At 34.9% G+C, this 7,566-nt stretch overlaps 1 pseudogene; it reads right to left on the bottom strand.

Moving 5' to 3' along the window:
- Window positions 1–88: 88 nt before the first annotated feature.
- On the bottom strand, window positions 89–2,806 carry LOC147411790 (uncharacterized protein At4g26485 pseudogene; annotated as a pseudogene).
- Between the last annotated feature and the right edge of the window lie 4,760 nt (window positions 2,807–7,566).

Raw genomic sequence — 7,566 nt, 5'->3', positions numbered from 1 at the left:
GAGCCAGATGCAGAGATTATCATTCAAAGAGGATCGGTTTCATTACATAAAATGCAAAAAAGTAAGCATCACAATCACATCTTAGCAATCAAACATGCAAAGACGATAAGCTCTTTGTGAGATCATCAATGCCACTTTCACATGACACGTCTTTCTCATTCATTTTCGAATTATAATCGTCACATGGTGTGAATTTGAAGGTAAAGGAGTCTCTTAAAGGAAATGTTTTGTTACTCTTAATGTCACCACCTCTCTTATTATGGTACCCAGGATAATCAGACTTACTAAACTCCACTTTCTCCAACAACCCAAGACCAGCTTTCTTGGCTAGTTTCTTGATCTTCCATCTATTGTAGGGATTGTCATCCCTGTGTGACACGTGTACTTCACCATCTTCTGTCAACATCTTACGTGCACTATTGAAGAAATCTGATAAGAGCTCCTTGTGCATCCTGTTAATTAATTTTCCCCAACAAACCAAACTCAAACTGATGAGATTTAGTAGATATAATGCTTGAAATTAAAAGTAGGAAATTTCAATGGATGGACGGTTGGAATAAATTCTTATTTATTAAATGATAAGTTACACATTACTTACGTGATTAGGCAATCGTCTCTTTCACGTAACGGAGGGAAATGGCCTGCATGAGGGAAGTTGAAGATGATGCGATCGAATTTCATGCTAATGAGATTGGGATGACTATCCATGTCATAAACATTGACTCCATGAAAAACGAGGCATCCTAATATTTGTAGCTCCTCGAGATGAGGTACACAACTCCAATGCTTTGTCCACAACCTATCTGGAAAAAGAAAAAAAAAAAATTCATGCATGCATGATGACATGCACGTAAGCACGTCATTCATGACAATGGTACTAACAATATTCAATCTCAACAGTATACTTAAGACAGATGATTGATCTTAGTTACTAGATTAGTTGAATCCATTTTGGTAGAGCTGTCACCAAACGGGGGTTCGGCCTGGGTTTTGTTGAGCTCTTACGGGACTCAAAAGAAGCAGACTCTACCTAGACCAGTCCTACACCCCTATCGAGTCTAAGTCAACTAAACAGTAGCCCAGACCTAATTGACAAAGGGGTATAGGGTTTGGGTCAAATAAAATGATTAAAATTCAATATATTTAATAAAAATGTACTTTTCAAATAATTTTTGTGTTTGAAGATTATACGTACATTTGGAAAAATTGAAATTTGTGATCAAAATGCGCTTTGAAAAAATTATATGTATATTACCAAAATACCCCCACCCCCCAATGCTTATTACCAATGTTTATTTATTGCACTTTAACGTAGAAAGCTAATGGGCCGGCGGGCACAATTGGCACCCCACGACATTTAAAAAAAATCTCCACCCTAAAAACGGTCGAATTATCATCCTACACAGTAAAGCAATAAATAGATAAAGCACAAATAATATGACACGTGGCAGAAAGCAAGAAACAAGACCTGATGAAATGTAATGTTACTCTGCTCATAGTAGAGGATCCCACGCAGTACTGTAAAGTGTCAGCCAGTATTTGTACGGTAAAGATTTTCTGGTTAGCTTGCTTTTGCCATTTGATGTTGTAAAAGTGAAATTAATCTGTTGATTCAATATGTGGGCCAAGCTAGATGGATGGTCTGGATTGATTTGTTGGCGGGCCAGTTAGTTGTCTTAGGTTGGGATACTAGGGTCTATCAATCAAAATACCTTTATAAACGTAAGAGTTGGCGATCATAATAGTTGCAGTTCCAATGATGGCCAATAATTAGGGAGGTTGGAAGATTGAAAAAAAGGAAAGAGAGACCCCACCAAACCATTAAACCATTGTTGGTTAGGTTAAACTGGTTTGAAATGTGTCAAACCAAGTGAGCTCTCTCATTAAAATAGTAAAAATGTTCTCCAATGTTTGAGGACTAGATGACAAAGCTGTATCATATGTGTGGTGCTTTTTTAACTAAACTTTGGGTTAATTTGAATAATAATTTTATTTTTTTAAGCTTGAGTTTTAAATGTGCAAAACTTCAAAATAAGCTACATTTAAATTTTCTCCATTTTCACACAGCATAGCACGTACGCTCTTGAAGAAGGCTAACAAGATGTCTTTGTTCCTCCTGTTAATTTCTACCCGGCCCACACAAACCAGAAGAACTAGCATTATTAGTTAATTTTACTTATATAAGCTTGAGAGTATTTAATTTCCAGGATTTAACTAGTCAGGACCGTAGATTATGAAAATAGCTCTAATTAAATGGCTTATAATGAGTTATTAGGATTTGAGTTTATTTAAGATATTTGATATAATACTTACTAGATGAGGAATTCGCCTGATTCACGAAATCGAAGGAAATGGCCGACATGAGGAAAGTTGAAAACAATGCGATCGAACTTCATGGTTAATTTCATTCACATTGATTTTATGCAACACAAGACATCCTAGTCTTTGTAGCTCGTCGAGGATGGCGAGGTTTGCAAATAAACAAATACTTTTTGCACAACGTTTCTGAGAGGAAATTAAACCTTTTGAATCAACATAATTGAAAAAGGACAATTATTAATAGGATTTTGAGTGAACTTTGAGAGAAATTTTATAATAAGGTGGGCTCAGCTACTGGATTCATATGTTGGTGGGCCATCTATTAAAAAAAATTGTTACCTAGAGAGTCGAGAGAGGTGGCGACCATGTTTGTAGCAGAGCCAAATGCCCTAGCTAGACACATAGAAAAAGAGAAATCTCCTTCACCCACCAATAAAATCTTCTGATTGCTACTGTAATGTTTTATCCATTTGACTTCCTTCGCCATTGTCCTCGGTCGTGTGTAAGGTGCATCTGTGTGTCTGTGTGTATTATATAGTAATTTATCATCCATTATTGAGAGTTATTATATATTAAATGAACTACATTTATTCATTTTATATATTCCCTAAGAGACGGAATTCTGCAAAATTGAAAGGAGAATCAGCAGTTTCAAGAATGAAGTTATGGAGATTAGTTAGAGAAATGTTGGGACTTGGGAGGTGTAAATTAAGAAGAGGAGCCATTCCATTATGCCCTTACCCCCGCCAAAATCATTCTGACATGCTCTTATCTTTTAATATGAGGTTATATGGACCAATAAAATTGAGCCACCTGGCATACTCTCCTAACGTGGCATGTCCTAGAATCATAGATTTTATGTCTCGAGATATACATTTGCATATTTCCATAAATATGTGCAAATGAGTATCACGAGGAGAAAATATCTATGGTTCTAGTACATGCCACACATCTGGAGAGTATTTTGAGTATGCCACATGGGGGAGTCAAAAAATCATTACTCTTTTTTGTAATTGATTAAGAATCGTGATAAAATGACTCCTCCACGTGATACACTCAATCGACTCCTCCTGACTTGATGTGCTAGAACTATAGATCTATACTCCTCCGGATGGAATGAAAAAAACTTCAAGGACTCTCGAGTAAGGGAACTGGTTTGATTAATTAGCTTATAATTGTATTACCTTCTATTAAAATTGATATGAGTGATACGGGTGTTAACTCAAGGAAGGAAGGCATCAAGAAAATATGGACAATCACAAAGGTAGCTGTTCTGTTGGACAAAGTTCAAATATAACTTGGACTTGTCCCATTGTCTACATAGATGATAATAGGGCACCCAACGTGGTGCAAAATATGGCAATATGTACAGGTCCTACAGTATCTTTGTAAAAGTTGGTTCAAAGTTAACTCTAGGTTAAAAAAAATAAAAAATAAAAAGAAAGAAAGAAAGAAAGGATCGCGGCGATAAAGCTTCACGGACTATCTCTTGAAATTGAGCCACACACAACAATTTGCACGAATTTTGGACAAATCTAAGTTTCTTGATCCACTGACATAATGGATATAGGTAGAGTTCTCTAAGATGAAGGAGGTGATGAGGCTTCGAGCGCTCTCAAAGTGATGGAAATAATGGATGTAAGTAGAATTCTATAAGATGAAGGAGGTGATGAAGCTTCGTGGAGTCTCAAAGTGATGGAAATTAATGGCTTATCTTATATTATCTTCTATTAAAATTAGTTGAATGGTGCGGTGTCAACTCAAGGAAGGAATGCATCAAGAAAATATGGACAATCACAAAGGTAGTTCCACTAGACAATATTCAAAGATAACTTGGAATTGTTTGATTGTCTACATAAATAATAATATGGGCACGAAAGGTGGCGCAAACGGGCAATGATTATGTCCAAAGGTATCTTTGGAAAACTGGTTCGAAGTGTTTCAATGGAACTTGGTCATCTCGATGATTGCAATCAGACACATCAAGAAGTATGTGATGGATCTCTTGGAGCTATTCTTGGCTTCTTCAAGAAATTTATATTTTTCGGCCTAAATTTCTAATATTTCATATTTTCATTCGTGGAGAGCGGCAAATCAATATGCTAATTTCTTGATCCTCATCTTTCATAGGTTGGATAGATTTAAATTATCTTTTTTTATTTTTAGTAAAAGTAAGGTCCCTCAACCTTAAAGCTTACTTATAAAATGAAAAAAAAAAACATAGAAATAATGTATATAATAATATACTTTAAGGTCTCATGAAGATGCTAATACCAAAATAAAAAAGGGGACAATTTGACACCATACCAACAAGTGTCATATAGAGTCCACATTGGACAAGTACCAATTCGGCTTCAATGTACATCGGACTGATCTATAAAAGATCAAACATGTGCTAACTTAGAAAAGTCGTGATGATAAGACTTGAGTTTCATCTTTTATGTACATTAAACATCTGGTTGTGTTATCCCTGTGGACTTACTCACCTACTGTATGATGAGATTCTCTATCTAAAATTAACCAAAGTAATTTTTCTTGTAATAAAATTTACCTTAACATTATTTTATCTGGTTTGTTAGGTTCGATTCGGATTCACAATTCACGATTCACGATTCACATTCACATTCACATTCACCATTCTAGAATGAAAGTTTTTGTAAAGGGCATTGAAGCCATTTATGACCTAGGCCAACGGGTGTATTAGTACCCTGACGTAGCATGTGCTAGAACCATATATCTTTTTTCTTGGGATACACTATTGCACATATTTATGGAGATGTACAATTATGTATTTGTGGTTCTAGCCCATGCCGCGTCAAGGAGCATATGTCAGAGGGGGTGTCAGAAAATCACGACTCTTTCACAAATCCAATATGAACCAAATTGCAAACCAATTCGCTTGTAACTTAGTTTAATAAGATAAATTTGAAATTTGTGCAATGTTGTAAAATTCTACCTAGAAAATGGCTCAAGAATGTGGGTCCAACTTACAAGAAATCAGAATGATTGGCTATTTTCTACCCACCCGATTAGATCCTTTGTCATGTAATCGATAATCATTCAATTTAAGCGTGTTTTTTGAGTTGTTTCGAATCCAATTATTAGAAATCACCAATCAAGTTGATTGTATCTGGTGTGGAACACACATTCATAGGTAAGTGGACCACAATGAAGGTTCAAGTTGAATGACCGGCACGTGCAAAAGTCATGAGGCACGCATGCATGATAGTAGGGGCCAAAGTAATCATGCTCACTCATACAAAATGTTTATCTCGTCAAAAAGCTAGAGATAAGCCATGGATTACTCATCCATTCCATTAGAGAAAAACTTTGATATCCTTTGTGCTGATTGCTGAAGAAGAAATTTTGGAGAAATACCCATTTTACAAACTTTTTGGGCCCACTAATCAAATGAGTGCTGGACCCACTCTTTGGTGGGCCTACATCCCAAAAGTTAATATAATTTGAGCCCAATAGATTTGAGCTTTTTTGAATTTTATTTCAGGTAATAAATTCAATACTGGAAAATAATCAATCAGACTGATCTTTGTGTTTCTAGATTCAGTAAAAGGTAGGCCACGCATCCATGTATTCAGTGGGCCCAAAAGAGTGTACCACGCGGGTGTTTTTAAGTGGTGGACATCAAACTTCTCCACCGACCACTTGAGATTACAGTTTTTCTCCACTTGTGACCGTTGCGTAAAAAGTTTTCACTTTTTCCCTACCTGAGGTCAAAGGATTCCTCGTGTTACCACATTTTAGGAAGAAAGGCAAATTCTAAATAGGATTTATAGTTTCTTTTGAGAGCTGCTATTGGCACCTCAACTTTTACCTCTTACGCTCCAATTATAAAATAAAAATATAAATCAATGGCTGAGAATAAGTAAAAATTGGGGTGCCCATAGAAAATCTCACTTTTTTTTATTAGATATATATATTTGTTAGATTTAGAATTTTATATGAGCCTAACCCTAATTGTAAACACCTTCAAAAGTTGTTTGAATTTGTAATAATGCTTTGTAATGTTGAGGTAATGACTTGAATCAAGCTTTTGTTGTGTTTGAATTGTGTTTTAATAAGTAAAAGATGGGGTGCCAATAGCAATTCTCTTTCTTTAAAAGCAAATCAAAGTATTCTTATTAATTTCATATAAAGGGAACATGTCTAGAGAAAGACTACTAAAAATCAAGGGGTTCTTACCATTGAGCAGTGTTTAGTTGTCAAAAATTTTTTATTTTATTATAGATGGATCATTTTGCATGTATTATAATATATCATTTTGAACACATTTATGTTTAAAAAATTACTATTTATATAAAATTAGCATTTTTCAATTTTTTTAAAATATTTTTCAAATAAATTATCTAGTTTTATAACATGTATTCATCCATCTAGTGCAAGACTGGTTTTTATGATTTAAAAATGATAATAGATTGATTTTGTATTAACAATACTCACCCTTCTCTCACTATAATAGTAAGATATATAAGCGTGGATCGTGTACTTTTGGGAGTTTGTTTGCAGTCCAACTATCGATCTGCTTGTGCACTACATACTCTTCAGTCCTTTTAGTAAATTGGAAAAATAATAATAATTAGCCAATATAAGATTTGTAAACCACAAATCTAGTTGATTGGTGATTTCTAACCATTGGATTTAAGTACTCTTTTATATTGTACTTTATAAACAAAGCCCATGGGTGGTTGATTTCATGTCTGATATGGCTGAAATGATCATCAATCAGTGGGCCTGAAATGATTCACAAAGGAGACCAGGAGTCAGTTTGCATTCCAACACCCGGGAGTACAAGACTAACACTATTCACAAATATAGTTTATTTAGCTTCTAAGGAAAGTCTTCTCTTTCATGACTTTAACTATTTTAATATCGGTTTAATAAAGTTAGGTTATAATTTGAGAGAGGGAAATTTTGTTATATGGTCCATTTAAAGGCGGACGGAGAATAAAAGCTACATAAAAAGCTAACAAATGCAATCATTTAAAGGGAAGGATCCAACGTTCGAATTGGGCCTGGCCTTTTTGTTTATTTGATCTAATGGTCCAACGTTTATATTTTTCTGCTTTATACTACTTCTCTTTCACCAAACCCAAGGTTATGTGGACCTCTCCCCTTAAATACGAAATATTTTTAGTTTTAAGAACAATGCACTCTTAAGGTGGGAACTATTGATGATATCAAACCTTACCAGCTAAAGATGTAATTTCTTGCGGACCATACATCATTTGA

The sequence above is a fragment of the Akebia trifoliata genome, chromosome 1, assembly GCF_017979445.1.
Source record: "Akebia trifoliata isolate Shusen 1 chromosome 1, ASM1797944v1, whole genome shotgun sequence".
Taxonomy (NCBI): domain Eukaryota; kingdom Viridiplantae; phylum Streptophyta; class Magnoliopsida; order Ranunculales; family Lardizabalaceae; genus Akebia; species Akebia trifoliata.
This window is presented reverse-complemented; position numbering and strand designations above follow the sequence as displayed.